The sequence below is a fragment of the Peromyscus californicus genome, unplaced genomic scaffold (assembly GCF_007827085.1).
Source record: "Peromyscus californicus insignis strain IS unplaced genomic scaffold, ASM782708v3 Scaffold_7__1_contigs__length_154581171, whole genome shotgun sequence".
NCBI lineage: Eukaryota > Metazoa > Chordata > Mammalia > Rodentia > Cricetidae > Peromyscus > Peromyscus californicus.
In genome coordinates, this window is record NW_026294595.1 from 105142876 (window position 1) to 105161052 (window position 18177).

The 18177-nt window shown below is 44.1% G+C and overlaps 1 protein-coding gene across 1 annotated transcript in view; it reads left to right on the top strand.

The window, feature by feature from the left end:
• The first annotated feature begins 5883 nt into the window (after window positions 1-5883).
• Window positions 5884-18177, top strand: part of Ptpra (protein tyrosine phosphatase receptor type A) — a 110929-nt gene continuing 98635 nt past the window's right edge. The window contains exon 1 of the mRNA XM_052724041.1: window positions 5884-6120. The gene's annotated coding sequence lies outside the window, so the exon portion shown is untranslated. The remainder of the gene's footprint in view (window positions 6121-18177) is intronic.

Sequence of the window (18177 nt, forward strand, 5' to 3'; positions counted from 1 at the left end):
CTACTTACTCTGACAGCGTTTATTGTGTGGGTCTGAGAATGCGGGCAGGATCCAGCAGTGCTGCTTTATACCTTGCTCATGGGTCTGGAGAGCAGCTGAAAGCTCAGAGGCTGAGGGTGACTCGATATCTGGGGACTGAAATCACCTGGAGGCTTGTTCATTTTTGTGTCTGGTTGTGGACCAGATCTTCTGCAGGCTGGTGCACCTCACACCCAAGGGCAAGTGTTCTCTGTGGTAGCCAGATGGAATCTCTGTTGCCTTTCTCTGTCTAGCACTGAAGTTCGACATGTCCCCCCACATTCTGTCAAAGCGGTCTTCTAAACCTACCTCACCTAGCTCAACATGAAATAGTCTCACCTCTTGATAGGGGAGCACAAGGTTCTGGGAAGATTGTGGTCTGTTTGAGGAGTCAGTTTGACTTAATCTCCTCTTTGGAAGGAAAAGGACCTCTAGTACTGGACACGTTTCCTCCCCAGTCAGCCTCACAGACAACTACTCAAGTTGTCTCTTTGATGTCCTTTGGAAGCTTGCTGCTGACATTTGAGTTCTTAGTGAAAAGCGGTTCTTTCTGGAAAGGAAGACTTGGCCAGTGCTTTTAGAGTATATGTGATAAATCCATACTCCCAAAGTAACATGCAAACAGTAAACACTACACCTGAAATCATAGAAATATATGAGAAATTACAACGGCATATGGATACAGTGACTATAACTACATGAAAAAAGTACATGTATAAAGCACCGGACTTGTCCATAGGGAGAGTTATTAAAGATTAAAAGCAGAGGACTTTTAATATATGTAGCACATACTAGCCAGCCCAATTGATGCCTAGTCATCCTGACACACAAACATCACTGTAAAGCCATAACCTTTCCTTTCTTGTTCATCCCCAAGATCACACATTAATACCTACATTACAATATGAACATTCCAAATTTTAAAAGTCCCACAGTCTTTAAAAATCCAAACACTTAAAAATTAAGTCTCTTTAAAATACCCAGTCACTTAAAAAAAAAGAATCTTTGTAAAATTCCAAAAATCTCTTAAGTTCAAAGTCTCTCAGCTGTGGGCTTATGTAAAATCAACAATAAATTGAAGACTTTCTGGCTTCAAGAGGGAAGAACCAGGGCATAGTCATAATCTGAACAAAGCAAAACCTAATGCTAACAGTGTAAATAGTTCAACATCAGTGATCTGGACTTCTCCAGAGGACTTGGGTCACTTCTCTGGCTGTGCCCTCTGCAGCACACATAGCTTGTCTTCCAGGTTCTGCTGGTTCCACTCTACTATTGCAGTTCTTTGTGGTGATCTCATGATGCTGGCATCTCCAAAGCACTGGAGTCTTTTGCTGCAGCTGGGCTGCACTTTCACCAATAGCCTCTCCTGGACTCTTCAGAGACTCCAGCGCTGCCACATGGTGACAAGCCTCAGATCTCCATGACCCCTCCATTCCTTCAAAACCAGGTCTAACTGAGTGACTCTTACACTATCAAGTTTGGCTGCCAACAGGAGATACAACCTTGTGGAACACTTCGGGAATATACCTGTGTATTGACCCTGAGGAAACACTTGCCAGAAGATTCACATCAGTGATGCTGTTTTTTCCTAGTCACAGCTTATCCTTCAGCCCCAGCTCACCAGCACCATTGCTGCAACAAACTGAAGATTTTTCTTTAGTGTTTCTGACCTCTTGTTAATCACAGCCAATTGGTTTGTTCGTTTGTTTTTCGAGATGGTTTCTCCATGTGGTTTTGGTGTCTGTCCTGGATCTCGCTTTGTAGACCAGGCTGGCCTCAAACTCACAGAGATCCACCTGCCTCTGCCTCCCGAGTGCTGGGATTAAAGGCGGGCAGCACTGCCGCCCTGCAATCACAGCCAATTTTTCTGCTCTAGCTAACCAGACACCACAGAATCGTCACACAAATGGCCCAGTAGTCTTCGCTTTCCTCTGAAATTTAACAAGCCAGGTCTCCATTGTCTGCACTGCTCTCAACATTTTTATCTTCCAAGATCCTACAGAACAGCTCACTGAGCTCTCAGCACTCAAAGGCTTTTCTAGTGCAGAGTTCCAAAGTTCTTCCACAATCCTCCCAAAATGGTCAGGTCTGTCACAACAATACCCTACAATCCTGGTACTTCTGGTATTTCTGTCTTACTTAGAGTTCCTATTGCTGTGATGAAACACCATGAGCAAAAGCAACTTGGGGAGGAAATGGTTTATTTAGCTTATTCTTCCATATCACTGTTCATCACAGAAGGAAGTCAGGACAGGAACTCAAACAAGGCAGGAACCTGGAGGCAGGAACTGTTGCAGAGGCCATGGGAGAATGCTGCTTACTGGCTTGCTCAGCCTGCTTTCTTATAGAACTTAGGACCACCAGCCCAGGGATGGCACCACCGCAATGGGCTGTGCTCTCTGCTATCAATCACTAGTTAAGAAAATGCCCTACAACCAGATCTTATGGAGGCATTTTCTCTTTTCATCCCTTCAGATGACTAGCTTATGTCAAGTTGACATTAAACTAGCCAGCACATAGACTACAGAGTATTTACATATATTTTCCATTCAAGCAAAATCTACATACAATGAAATGCACAGATTTTTTTATTTTTACTTAAAAAAAACATTTTTTCATACACTATATTTTGATCATATTTCCCCTTACCAGCTCCTCCCAGATTATCCCCACCTGCCTACACATCCAACTTCAGGTTCTTTCCCCTTTTCTCCCTTAAAACCAACAAAAGCAAAAAAGGAAAATCAAGACAAACTAAAAAAGAGAAAAAGAAAACACCAGTAAGACAGAAAATACCAAACCAAACAAAAAGTGCACACAAAAAACAAAAAGTGCACACACAAACAAAAAGTGCACACACACACACAAAGTGCACACACACAGTGCACACACACAAACAATAAGTGCACACACACACACAAACAAACATGGAGTCAGTTTTGTGTTGGCCACCTACTCCTGGCCATGGGGTCAGCCCTGGAGTGTGACACTCCATTTGAGAGAACTGAGTTTCCCTTTCCCGGCAGGAATCAATTGCAAATCGCTTCTTGGTTAGAGGTGAGACTGTGTCTAATTACCCTTCTCAGGAAATGCAGAGATCCCGAAGTGCACATTTACTGAGTTTTCACAAGTAAATACACTCACAAGTGCTCATATCTAAAAACTAGGACTGTGGTTCTTGGGAGCTAACTCAAAGGTAGAATGCTTGCCAAGCACGTGTGGGTCCCCAAGTTCTTCATCCCTAGTACTGCAAAATGGAAGTCAAAAGTAGAACTTTTTTCTTTCAAGTTTTTATTTGCTCAACTGAAACTAGTATAAAATATCTTCTGCCTTGAGAATTGAACAAGCACGCCTGTGTCTGTGGTCTTGGATGGGATCAAGTCTTATCTAATGGGTTGAGCAAGTATTCAGGCTTGGAACCAAGTACAGAAACACTTCTAGATTAAGTTTGATGGTGGCTGTAGAGTGTGTTAGGACAGAGAGCCTGTATGGTCTGTCTTGTTACAAAACTTTAGCAAATGACCCCCAAGAGATGAACAGTGGCCTGAAAGGCACTTGGTTTTATTTATTTCAACTTTCATCTTTCCTGGCTTCATTTTCATTTTAGCACTTTAGTAAATATTCTTATTAATTTGTTTAGTATCCATTTACACCCCAGAATGTAATCTCCTGAGAGCTGAGATCTCCTCTGACTTGTTCTCTGTGGCGTCAAGTACATGGTCTGCTTTCAGAACTATTGAGCGAATAACTCATTGTTTCATTTGCTAGACAGAAAGGTGGGCTGGAGAGGGGAAGTGACTTCTGTAAGGAAACGGGCCTCCTTAATCCTGTCCTCCAGCCCTGCTACTGCAGTCCTTACCTATGGGTGCCAATGCGTGTGGAGCAGGGGGACTCCAACTTATCATCTGGGTTCTTTTTTTTTTTTTCTCCCAAGACAGCTCTTGGTTTTGCCAGTGGGGTAGGGGGCTCTGAAAAGGACCAGGAGTCAAGTAGGACAAGAGCCGGGCCAGTTTCACCAGGAAGGCAGCTAAGAATGAGACTCTGTCCTTATGAAAACTCCGTGTAGTTGTCTACACTGAGCCTTCCTTCCCAGGGTCTCTAGGGTGGGTCACTTAAGAACCTTGGTCTGAAGTTCTGTGTCACCCCTACACAAATACCACACTGCTTGAATATTATATAGAGAAGAGAAACTTGCAGTTTTCTGAGAATGGGTTACTTTACCTAGCTGCAAGTACCTGGAAGGTTCCAGGAAGAGTCAGGTAAGCTCAGATCATCCACCACGGGCCAGACCTAGAAACCTAGAGCTCTGACTTCCACACCTCACCGCAGGTTTTCCCAAATGTAGTCAAATTTGGCAGTGCCTGTCACGTGAGCTCATGGAGAACCACTTATTCTATTTATTTTAATTACATTACCAAATATTAGCATGGCAAATTCTTTTATGATACCGTAAGTTCAAATAAAAATAGAAATAATCAGTGTGGGTTAGCTGTAGATAAGGAAAAACTTGGCTGATAGGGTTTGCTCTAAGACTGCTCTCTTAGCTAGCCGAGAACTAAGCTAGCACTTAGTGTTTTTCAGATTTTTTTTGTTTTGTGTTGGTTTTGTTTTTTCATGCATTGAGTTCTAGTGTAAGGCCAGAGCTTTGATTCAGTCACTTTTCAATTTGCTGTGTATTTGCATCCCTGATAGACTTTGTACTTCCCAGGAAAACAGCTTCTTGGACATGTAGGAGGAGCAGTCCTCATTGGCTGGAATCTGACTTTTAGGAGACTGGATAGAAGTCTTGGGTAGGCTGTCTCTGGGATGGCCTCGCTGAGGGAGAGCCAGAGTCACAAACAAATCTTTGTCAAGGAGGAGTTTTACTACCCAGAGGGAGGAAGTTTAAAGAAGGCTTATTTCAACGCAAAATCCCAGGCCCTGGCTCTGGTCAGTACACACTTATTCCACAAATATAGAAGGGTGTGCATAGAGTTCTAACTTGGCGCCCCAGGTCTTGCAGCAAGCAAGATGCTCAACTGGGAACCGCTACCTCCGGAAGCACCGCCAGATGGCTTCGGAGCGCTAGGCGAGGGACCGATGCCCAGACGTGTGAGAACAGAGTCCGCGCCCCTGGTCTCACAGCGCTTTCAATCTTCCCCTCCACCACCAGGCATATATCAAAAGGCATCTCCCCGCCCGCGGCAGAGCACCACGTGCCGGGCTTCCACCCAGCTCTAGAGAGTCAGGCCCAGCATGCACATCTGGAAAGTAAGAGAGATTTCCCTGGGGTGCGGGTGGGGATGATGTGGGCTGGTTTATTTAAGATGACATCCACAGAGCCAGACCCGTTCTAGGGACTAGCAAATACCTCTCTCCTCGCAATTACATCCTTCGTCCTTTAAGTACCTTGCAGCAAGGTTGGTGGGGGCCGGGAGGGGGGGGCTCACGGACGAAAAGATCACATTTGGGAAGGGGTGGAGAGATGGTTTTCGAGTGCCTAAGCTCCCCAGTTGGTAGATACTGGTGTGGTCTATGTCTAGTGTCAGTTTCCCCATCTGCAAACTGGGAAGAAAGCCCATGCCGCGGGTCCTAGGCCTGTGGCGAGGTAGAAGACGTTGGTGCCAGGAGACAGGCGCCTCCGGAGGATGGGGAGCATCTTGTCTCGTTACCCGGGGACCCCCCTCGACTCCTAGGGAACTCCGCGGCGCAGCCCGGCGCGCAGGGGTGGGGCCCGCGGAGGCGGAGACGCCCGCCTAGCGTCAGCGAACCAGCGCCCGTCTCTCAACGGCCAATGACGAAGCGCCTTACAGCCCAGGCCGCGTCGGGAGTGAGGCTGCGGCGAGTGAGGCGCTGACAGGGACCGGCGGGGGCATCTAGCACAGACCCCCTGGACCACGCCGCCATCGCAGCCTCCCGCCCAGTCCTCTCTCTGCCGCTTCTCCTCGCCATGGAGGCGAGGCCGCCGCCGCCGCCGCGGGGCTTCGAGCAGCGGACCGGGCGGCGGCCCTGAGGGGAGCAGCGGGCCGAGACGCCGCCGCCGCCGCCGCCGCCGCCGCCGCCGCGGTGCTGAGGCGGAGCCGCCGTGCGCGTCCCCCGCGGTCCCGCCCAGCGCCGGGCTCGGTAAGCGTTCGCGCCTGCCGCCGTCGGGTGGGCTTGGGACGGTGGGGTGGCCCGGCCGCTCGTGGGAGCGGTCCCTGGATCCTTTCCCGGAGGAGCGCCTCCGGCTTGTGCATCCTGGCACGGTGGACAGGGGGAGGGGGTCCCGGAAACGTGCGGGACACGGACAGGCTGGAACTTTGCGGACGTCCTCCTGGGGCCCGGGCCAGGGCGCTGCTCTAGTTCATTCTGAAAGAAAAAAAAAACCAAAAAAAAAAAAAACTTTGAGCAGCGAGAACGGTCTTTGCTCTGGTCCATTTAGTGGGAGGAGAAAGGTGGCTCATGCAGTGATCATCATCCCCCACCCACCCACCCACCCTTAAAGCCCCTTCCTTGGTCCTACTCCCAAGCCCCTCTCTGCCGCCCCATCCCAACTGTTGGGTATGCTTAAGAAAGAAAAGACGGACTCAAAGCTGCCCAGAATTCAAAACGAGCCACTTGGGAACGCACATCTCTTCTGTTTACTTTCAGTAAATCTTAAAAATTGCCACTTGGGGTGAAGGGGCCAACTCCTAATTGTATCTCCTAAAAATAAAAACCACAGAGGCGGAGATGATCCTGATAGATTCGGGTTTTTGTTGTTGTCAATGATGCTATTTGTAAGACAGGAAGAAAGAAATGCTCCAAACCCGCTTAGAGGGATGCCGGCCGAAGCCCTTGGGCAGGATAGGGAATCCCTGTTGAAAACCAGAGTCATGTCCCCGGATATGGCATCACTTGTTACCTGCTGGCTACTGAGGCAGCCAGAGAACCAAAAGATGGTGGATGAGGATTGGCTGACACGGGATAAACATCTTTCTGCTTGGATACTCCTTTCAAAAACACAGATCTGACGCTGTCATTTGTTCACTTCTAACCTCCCTCCCTTTCCTCCCCCCATGAGATGAGTGAAACCCCAAATGCGTTATCATTACCTGCAAGGCTCTTGACGATCTTTCCAAAACTTAACCGTTCATGGTTACCTCTGTCCTTTCATTCCCCTTCCCTTCGACCCTGTGTTTAGCCTTTCCGAGCTGCTTGCCTGACCCTTCGTATTTTGGGAGGTTTTTGCTTTCTGGGTTCCCCTCTGCTCACACCTTCCCTTGCCAGGTTCGAGGCGATCCTTAAGAGCTCTCTTCATTTGAGAAGCTTCTTGAGAACGGGGCTATATAGGTTCTTAACCACTTGCCAAGAGAAATGTTTCCTAGTGTTTCCTGAAGGCCTGCTTGGAGTGTGGGCTAGGACTTCCATACTCTGATTCCCTATCTCCACATGTCTGTTTCACCCAGCACCCATGAGTAGTCATCAGGGAGAAACTGGTAGGTGTTATATCCTACTTGTTTCTAATCTGTCCTTGAAAAGCCAAAAGCTCCTCAGTTACTTTTCAGCTCTCTCTGCCTCAAGTGGCCTGACGAGTTCACTCTAAGGTATGGTGGGATCCAGGAGCCCATTCGCTGGGTACCTTTTAGCCACTGATGTAGTATGTGGGTGAACACAGAACCAGAAGAGCAAACTCCTTGATTTAGTGCATTCATATACCACCTATTTGCCAGACAAAGTACTTGGGATTCAAAATGAAAGTGCGAAAGTCATACTCTTATCTTTGAGAAGATTATAGACCAGTGCGGGGACAGGTAGATATAAACAGTTACATCATAGTTGCTATTAGAGTAATAATAATTGCTGTTTTCTATTAGCCTGTGACAGGCTACATAATAAATGCCTTACATGAATTATCTTGCTTAATCTTTTCAATAATTATACGGGCTCATTCCTACTCTGCAGGACTAGAAATGAGTAGACAGATGAGGAAATAGAGTTTGAATTCTGACAGTCTCTTTCCAGAGTCTCTGCCTGGGTAGTCTGGGAAGGCTTTCCTGGGAGGGGAAAGCCTCTGCAAACCCTAAAGGAGACATCAACATTTGTATATTGTCAACTGCATATATAGGAGAGGGGGGACACAGGCGATTTTGGAGGAGGAAACCCCTCTGTCCTAGCGCACTGCGAAGAAGTGTAGCTGGACTTGGGGCGGGGGAGCAGAACAAGGTGGGAGGTGAGGTTGGGATCAGAGTGAAGGCTTATTTTGTTGTGTTAGGATTTTGACAATGTAGAGGCACCAAAGGAGTCAGGGACTTGGAAAGGTCATTTGGCGGCATTATGGAGCCACATGCATATGGAGCCACATGCTCACTGATACCTGTGCAATTTAGGAAGCAGTGGCCCTGACCAGCAGAAATAGAGTCACATCCTTTTAGACCCAGAGGATGATTATTCCTCTTGAGATAGTCTTACTCTGTTTGGGGAAAGATAAAGCATTGGAGAGGGAAATTCTAGCAGTCGAAAGGATATGTAGAGAAAGAAAATCTTCCTGTCCTCTTCTCTGCTAACTTCTTCCCAAGGATGACTGAAGTGTTGAGCATCTGTGGCTTTCCATAAACTCTGCTCCTTTATAAACATGCATCTACTCCTCTCTCTGTGGCCATACCAGTCACACCTCTTTGTAAATTAGATGTTTAGGAAATCATTCCATATTAGCACAAAGTATTGTTTACTCTTTGTGTTGACATTTCCTTTAAAAAAATTAATTTAAAAAATGTATGTATATGGTTGTTTCATCTGCATGTATGTCTGTGTACCACTTGTGTGCCAGGTGCCCTTAGAGGCCAGAAAGGTTGTTGGAGTCTGTGGAACCGGAACTATAGACCACAGTGAACTGCCATGTGGGTGCAGAGAATTGAGCTCAGGTCTTCTAGAAGAACAACCAGTGTTGACATTTCTTATTTTGTTACACAGCTGTAAAATAAACTGTCTGTGCATAGGACTGTTATTTGTATTTGTAACTAGTCTTTATGTTAAACATTTGTTTCTAGATTTTTCTCTGGCAAGAATACAATGAACATCCTTCTAGATATTTTGTTATATGTATGTATATACAATTATCTGAACAATGTATTTTAAGAAGTGGAACTATTGGATCAAAAGACCTTTGTATACTTTTTATTTGTAGACATAGCAACAAATTGCCACCCCTTTGAAGTAGTGCCCATTTATTCTGTCTCTTAAACTGTGGCTCAGTAAATGTAAATTGGAATACCCAGCAGAATCACCTGGGATGCTTTTCCAGCGGTCATATATGTCTTTCCCTTCCCTGTGCCAGCCTCGTTCAGAAGGAGTCATGTGATTTGTGCATGCTGATCGGAACTGGATGATGGTGGCTTACATTCTGCAGTTCTGACTTTCTGCAGCTCTGGTGTTTGTATTTGTCCAGTACCACTCCTGAAGGACCTCCGCATCAGTTTGTAAACATGGCTGCATTAGTTTTGCTGTCTTCGTGTGGAAAAATGAGATGCGGGCTGAAGTTTGAAGCAGGAAGTTGGCCAAATATAGAATCTTGTCTTCTTACTTTTAGTACAGGAACTAGTAAGGGCTCCAGATTCCAAAACGGAAGAAAATTTTTTCTTTGGTCCCAGGTGCAAAAATAGCAGTAGTGTAACACAAACTTAATAAAGCTGAGCAGCAAACTTAACTACCCCAAAATTAAAGCTTACTTTAATATAGTCTCTATGGAAAAGAGAATCCATTCAATAAAACTATATTTACTCTAAATTCACATTCGGTTGTGTACTGACATTGATTTTATTTGTAGTTAGTACATATCGAATATGGTTTCTGAAATTTTAATGTCATAAAATGATATTTTTTCATTTCTGTATCTTGTTTAAAATGTAGTATTCCATGTAGTTTGTGAAGTGTGTTTTATTCCTTCCCTTTTTTCTTTGTACAGTTACTTTTGGATGATTGTATTGGACACTTACCCCTCAAGAGGGCTGTCTGAATCAGAGGGTTATTTTCATGCTGAAGTTGAACTAATTTGCAATACTGTCACTGGTTTTTTTTTTTTTTTTTTTTTTTTTTGGCATTCCAGCAGTGCTATCATAGACAAATCCTACTCTTTATTTCTTAAAAATATATGCCAGGCAGTGATGGCACACACCTTTAATCCCAGCACTTGGGGGCAGAAGCAGGAGGATCTCTGTGAGTTTGAGGCCAGCATGGTCTACAAAGAGAGTTCCAGGATAGTCAGGCTGTTACACAAGAAAAACCTTGTCTTGAAAAACCAAAAAGAAGTGGGGGGGAGGGGAGATATATGTATAGGAGGTAGAGAGATGGCTCAGTGGTTAAGAGCACAGAGTGCTCTTGCAGAAGACCAGAGTTCGTTTTTAGCACCCACATTAATTGGCTGACAGCCACCTATATAACTCCAGCTCCAGGGCCTCTGCTGCCTCTGGCCTCTAAGGACGCCTGCACTCATGTCCACACACACAATTAAAAATAATAAAAATAAAACTTAAAGAACAACAAATATACTAGCCATTAAGAGTGAGTACTGCTCTAGCAAAGAACCAGAGTTTGATTATCAGTATCTACATCTGGCCTCTCTCAGCTGCTTGGAACTCTAGCTCCAGGGGATCGGACACCTTCTGGCTTTTGTGTGATGAACATGCACACACATAGTATTTTTAAAATTAGATAAATCCGGCCGGGCGGTGGTGGCGCACGCCTTTAATCCCAGCACTCGGGAGGCAGAGGCCGGTGGATCTCTGTGAGTTCGAGGCCAGCCTGGGCTACAGAGTGAGTTCCAGGAAAGGCGCAAAGCTACACAGAGAAACCCTGTCTCGAAAAACCAAAAAAAAAAAAAAAAAAAAAAAAAATTAGATAAATCAACACAAATAAGATGGATGGCTCCTAAGAAATGACACTTTCGATTGTTCACTAGCTGACATACACATAGGTAGATGTGTAGTTTTACACTTCCATGTACACAAAGAAGAGACCCCATTCCTTGTCCCCCTTGTGGGCAAACAAGTCAGGTTATCATTCACTTGTTATCTTGTAGTAGAGTTGATGACTTGTGTGTTAGTCAGAGTTCTCTAGAGGAACAGTTTACAGAATGAATCCCTCTCTCCTTCTCTCCCTTTCTCCCCACCCCCTCCCGTGTGTGTGTGCGTGTGTATATGTGTGTGTGTGTGTGTGTGTGTGTGTGTGTGTGTGTGTGTGTGAGAGAGAGATTTATTAGAATGGCTTACGGGCTGTGGTCCAGCTAGTCCAACAATGGCTGTCTACCAACAGGTCTAAGAGTCCAGTAGTTGTTCAGTCCACGAGGCTGGATGTCTCAGCTTGGCTTCAGTGTGTGCCAGAATTCCAAAGAAGTAGGCTCTAATGACAGTGAAGAAATGGACTTGCCAATGAGAGCAAGCAGGCAAAAAGTAAAAAGCTTCCTTCTTCATTTAGGCTGCCAGCAGAAGGTGTGACTCACATTAAAGGTGGCCCTCCCCACTTCAAATGATTTAATTAAGAAAAAATCCCTCACTGGTGTACCCAGCCACTTGGGTTTTAGTTAATTCCAGATGGAGTCAAGTTGACAACCAATAATAGCCATCACACCTTCCATAATTTTTATGCCAATTTTTTTTTTTGGCTAGGCTTAATAGTGCATATATGTAATCCCCATTCACCTCAGAGGTTGAGGGAAGAGGATTAAATGAGGCTAGCCTGGGCTATATGATGAGACCCCCATTTCAAAAACAAAACAAAAAGCCAACTTTCTGCTGCCTAGCAATATCAGAAAAAAAAATATCAGTGGCTGATCTCTTCAAGTAGGGTGGGTTTTTTTTTTTAAGATTTATTATTGTTATCTTGTGTGTATGTATGTGCACCTGCTCTGTTTGTACGGTGTGTTCATGCAGGCTCTTGAGGCAATGGGAGGCTGTTAGATCCTCTAGAACAGTGGTTCTCAGCCTTCCTAATGTTGGGACCCCCAACCATAAAATTATTTTGTTCCTACTTCATAACTGTTACTTTGCTACTGATATGAAATCTTAATGTTAATATCTGGTGTACAGGATATCTGCTAAGCAAACCCCAAAGGGATTGTGACCTGCAGGTTGAGAACCACTGCTCCAGAGCTAGAGTTAGTGCGATTGTGAGCAGCCTGAGGTGGGTGCTGGGAATTGAACCCGTGTCCTCTGTACCTATAGAGCCTTCTCTCTGGCTCCAATGGTGTTTATTTGATAACGAATGAGAAAATAACTGCTTTTTAAGTTATTTTTATTTTTAAATTATGCATATGCACATATAGGTATGTGGACATGAATGCAGGTGCCCACAGAAGCCAGAAAATGCCACTGGGTCCCCTGGAGCTAGAGTTATGGGCAGTTGTGAGCCATCTGATGTAGGTGCTAGGAACCAAACTCAGGTTCTCTGAAAGAACAGTACAATCTCTAAACCTCTGACTCGTTTCTCCAGTCCTGAAAGTAACTGCTTTCTTTTTCTTAGAAAGGACACCCAAGACTACACAGAGAAACCCCGTCTCAAAACAAACAAACAAAAAGTTTAGTGTCTTTTCCTTGTGCATATTGGCTATTAGTATATGTTACTTGAAAAACTATCTATTCAGATTCTTTGTCCATTTGTTTTGTTTTTTTGTTTTTTTTTTGGTTTTTCGAGACAGGGTTTCTCTGTGTAGCTTTGCGCCTTTCCTGGAACTCGCTTTTTTTTTTCTGGAGCTGAGGACCGAACCCAGGGCCTTGCGCTTGCTAGGCAAGCGCTCTACCACTGAGCTAAATCCCCAACACCTCTTTGTCCATTTTTAAAAAACATGGTTTCTTTTATTATTGAGTTATTTTTGCATTCTAGATATGTTCTCTTATTAGGTATATGATTTGCAAATCCCTTTTCCCATTTGTGAAAGTTTTTTTTTGGTTTTTTGTTTGTTTGTTTGTTTGTTTGTTTTTGTTTTTTTCGAGACAGGGTTTCTCTGTGTAGTTTTGCGTCTTTCCTGGAACTCGCTCTGTAGACCAGGCTGGCCTCGAACTCATAGAGATCCACCTGGGTCTGCCTGCCGAGTGCTGGGATTAAAGGCGCCACCACCGCCTGGCTAGTGAAAGTTTTTGTGGATATGATTTATAGGATATATAGATCTAGCAGCAGAGTTGCTAAAGCAGTTGGTTAACTCTGTTTAATCTGCCAAGGGACTGCAGGACTGTTTTCCAGAACCAATCCCGCAGCCACCTGAAAATGCCTTTCTTCACATCCTTGTCAACGTCTACTGTCTTTATTTTCAGCTCTAGTCATCCTAGTAACTATGAAGTAGTTTTGATCTGTGGTTTGATTTTACAGACTTAGAATGCCATTGTAATTTGTCCCATCTTTTAAAAAAATTCTCATAATTTTACACATGAGGAACTTGTAAACAGGATTTTATAATCTGATAAAAATGTCTTTAATCTGTTTCTTTAAAATTTCTATGTAATGATATAATGAAATAAAAGACCTGTGCATTGATCATCAATAACAGTTAAAATCATTTAAGGAACTTTAGAATGATGGGTCAAACTAACAATCATGATAAACCATACCACCTCCAAAATTGACGTAACTAAACTTTACTCCTGTGTGTGACAGGCTAGGAAAGACATGACATCATTCATGAAGATTCTTGTTTCCTCCTCCACCAGTTAAATTAAAGACGAAGTTTCTGGATATAACAGTTTGCAGAATGTTATTAATTATGATGTGAGAAATACTATAGAGCAAAGTGAGCCTCGTGCCTTCAAATATATGCCAAGAGAAAAGGAGAGGAATGGCAACATATTTAAAAGATTAGACACCAGCGAAATATAATGTGCAGACCTTATTTATATCTACACCACTGTAAAAAGGTATTTTTGAGACTGTTGGGAATAACTTGAGTAGCCCTCAAATATTAGATGGTTTTTAAAGGATTTTTTTACATATGATAATAGTATTGTTATATTTAAAAAGATAGACTATTTCTGTCTTAGAGATAAGAGCTTAAGTGTGAAATAATATGTCTGGATGTTGCTTTAAAATATTCAGTGTATCTGGAGGATTATAGATGAGATGAGAATTGCCCTATATTGGTAATTATTAAAACTGAGTAAGGGGCATTGGATTTGTTTTGTGCATTTGTTCTTATAGGTGCACATACATGTACACACGTATGTGGAGACCAGTGATCAATTCGGGTGTTCCTTGAGTGTCGGGGACATTTACAGTTTTTTTAATTTTGCATTTATTATTTTGTGTGTGTACACTCATGTGCTGTGGCATGTGGGTGGAGGGGAGAGCACAGCTTGTGGGAGTTGCTGCGTTCCTCCACCATGTGTGTCCTGAAGATCCAGCTCAGATTGTCAGGCTCGGCAGCAAGCACTGTTACCAAACGAACTGTCTCACCACTCCTCACCTTGTTATTTGTAGAAGATTTTATCTGGGGGATTGTGTGTGTGGACCACCATACCCAGATGTGTTTGTGTGTGTTGAGTACAGATGGCCAAGGAGGCCAGAAGAGAACATTTGCTCCTTCTGGAACTACAGTTATGGGTGGTTGTGAGCCAACCAACATGGATACTGCAAACTGAACTTGGATTCTCTGCAAGAGTAATACGTAGTTTTAACTGCTGAGCCATCTCTCCATACACACACACACACACACACACACACACACACACACACACACACACACACATACCCCTTGTTTGTTTGTTTTTAATGTTTTTTAAGACAGTCTTTCACCAGCTTGACTTCATTGTGTAGTCCAGGCTGTCTGGCAGTGAACCCCAGGGATTTTCCTTCGCCTCCCATCATTGGAATCATAACTGTACACCACCATGCCTACCTTTTTAGTAGCCTCTGGCAATCAAACTGAGGGCCTCATGCTTGCCTGGCAGGTACTGGTAGACAATAGTCCAAATGAAGAGTTTTAATAGATTTCAAACCCATTTGTTAAAAAGTGACATCTTCTAATTAGTTGTTAGTTATTGCATCAGAGAAAAATGGACATTTGCTAGACCAATTTATTTATTTATTTTTGTGGTTCTGGGGTTCTTTTATTTTTAAGGGTGGGGGAAGATATGAGATGGGATTTAGGAGTGTAGCCCAGGCTGATCTGACTTTACAATCTTCCTCCCTCAGCCTCCTGAGTGCTGGGATTGCATGTATGGATCACCATGCTCAAATATGTGTGGTGGGGGTGGGGGTATTTGTGTTGCTGTGTCCTTGTGGGTCTTCAGAAGTCAACATTGGGTGTCTTCTGCACTCCATACCATTTTTTAATCATCTCTTACTGAACCTGGAGTTCACAGATTGAGCTAGGCTAGCCAGCCAGTGAGCACCAAGGACCCGCCTGTCTCTCTTTGCCCTCTCAATGCTGAAATTACAGACATGTGCCACTGTGCCCAGCTTTTTACATGAGCACTAGGGATCCAAACTCAGGTCATTATACTTGAGTGTTCTGTGGCAAGCACTTTACTCACTGTGCCATTTCCTCAACCCTATGTCCAGAATTAAACCAGAGTGTTTATGTGACTGGACGGTGGGAAAATATCACATCATAGAGCTCCTTCCTTTTGGAACCATGCTTACTGTTGTCCATTATAACCAAGTGTTGACTGGAAATCAGACTCCTGCACTGCTTTGGTATGAAATACTAGAATGAGAGCTTTAAAAGATGGCGATATAGTTTAGTGGTAGAGTGCTTGTCTGGCGTGCACAAGGTCTTGGGTTCAACACCAACAAGGAAAGGAGAGAAAAAGGAAAGGTAGGTTTTCAACCATCATGGAAAATACTTGGTTTCATGAACCACATAAAAAATTTAACTTTATTTTTATTTGTTATTATTGTGTGTTTGTATGATGTATGTGAAGAGGGGTACACATGCCACAGCACACATATCAAACAACTTGGTGAAGTAGATTCTCTCCTTCCTTTACATGGGTTCTGGGATTTAATTCAGGCCATCAGACTTGCATAGAAGACACTTTACAGCTTGGAGGCTCACACAAAAAACGTATTTAAAAATGTTTTATTTTATGTGAATGGATGTTTTGCCTGCATGTATGTCTGTGCACCCATTGCATGCCTAGTACCTTTGGAGGCCAGAAGAAGGTGTCAGATACCCAGGGCATCAGACCCACTGAAACTGGCAACTGCATTTGGAACTGGTTTAGTGTGAAGGCATGGTGTTGGAGTTGGGACATATGGACAAATATGATTAAGCAGTAAAAGTGTTAATAGTTCCATATGTGGGAGTCAAGGGGTGGTGAAACATGCCTTTAATCCCAGCACTGGAGAGGCAGAGGGCAGGCAGATCTCTGTGAGTTCAAGGCCAGCCTGATCTACAGAGTGAGTTCCAGGATAGCCAGGGCTATACAGAGAAAAACCCTCAAAAAAAAAAAAAGAAGAAGAAAAGATAAGTTGCAGATTTGGAGCTTTGGAAAAGAGGATTATTGGTGAGTCGAGCTTCTGTGTGGAGGAAGAAATTGAAATCCAGCTGTTAGGAATTATGTGTGTGGTTTCCAAACATCAACTGATGAACTGATACTGCCCATCGGTAAAGAGAATGCCTTTCAAGTACTGTTGATGGAGTGATGGGGACAGTCCCAGGACTTTGAGTGTTCGACGGCCGCATCTTTTTACCCGAATTTACTTCTGTTTCCCTTGTTCTCTTTCTGTCTCCAGTGATGCGCATGCTTCTCCCACCTTGCAAGGAGTGAGGCCAGTCAGTCACTGGGTGTGCCTGAGCCTGTACTGTGGCTGCCCTCCAGAGTTCCCTCCTCTTGGCTGGGCCTTCTCATTTTGTTCCAAGGCCTGAGTTGACAGTGGCTCCCAGGCAGAGTTTCTCTTTCTCAAGTCTGAGTGTTAGCTAGAGAGGATTTCCTGAGTCCTCAAGTCTGAAACCCCCATAGTTGAGAAGCAGCAGCAGCCCAGGGAGGTTGTCTGTGGCCTGAGATCTTGCTTCTAGTTTGTGGGTTCAAGAAGATCCATTTGTCTCTGTAATGAACAGTCAGTACTCTAGTGTTTCTGGCAGTAGTTGTCACTAGTGAGTTTCTAGGGTGAGAGTAGGACATTCAAAACAGGTATAACACATGGCTTGGGTACTGTTTTTACTAATTTTTTACATTTTAAAATTATATACATGTTTAAGTAATTAATGTTTATGTTAAAATATGTAGAGAATTATAGTAAAAAAATCATTTCTCTTTCCCCCAACCTCCAACTTCCCTTTTACAAAAGCTTCCTTAGGAGTTGAGAGAAAGCTCAGGCAGTAAAGTGCTGGCTGGGCAAGCATCAGGAGCTCAATTCAATCCTCTTGAATCCTGGTGAAAACGCTAGGCACGGTGGCACATGCTTGTCACCCTGGCACTGGGGAGGCAGAGACAGCCGGGTCCCTGCTGTTCTGCAGATTGCTTACCACCATTCATGCTTAGTTCTCAGAAGTTCTGCTTTGAAGGAGCTCTCATGGGGCAGACAGTGGTTGGAGCAGCCAGTTCTCTGTGTGGATTGGATGCTGGGGGTGCGGGGGGGGGGGGGGGGGGGGGCCGCTTTTGTATAGAGAAGGGCTGTAAATTAACTTAGTAAAGTGGCAGTAAGATCCAGGTTTTCTTTAGTCTTGTTTAATTGTAGTTGTAAACAGTAACTTTGTGTAGAAATGGGGAAACTCTTATTCTTTTTCTGTATTTTGTCTTCACTCTTTTAAATAACGTTAAAATTTCACAGATGAAATCCTTCCAACCCCCGTAGTCATTGACTTGAACTTCCCTAGCTGTTTCAGATGCATTCATTTATTTATACATTCAAGTCTGGCAAGCACAGCCAGTACTTGCCCTGTAGGACTGAACCACGGTCACACAGTCTCCTGAAGAGTTGAGCAATCTGACTGTAAGGAGTTAAACTTGCAAAAGCAGCAGAGCAGGTTCTGTAGGACCAGTGGTTTTTGTTGGCTAGACTGAACCGCCAACACTTAAGAACACATCCTAAACCTAAAAAAGTATCAGCACCACAACTTTGATGTACTTTGTTTTATTACTCACAGCTCGTCTTCCCGGGTTGTAATGTCACTCAGCTTTGGAGGACAGTTTTACCATCTTTTTTTTTTTTTTTAATTTATTTATTTATTTCTATGTTATGTGCATCGGTGTTTTGCTATGGAACTGGAACTGGAGTCACAGACAGCTGTGAGCC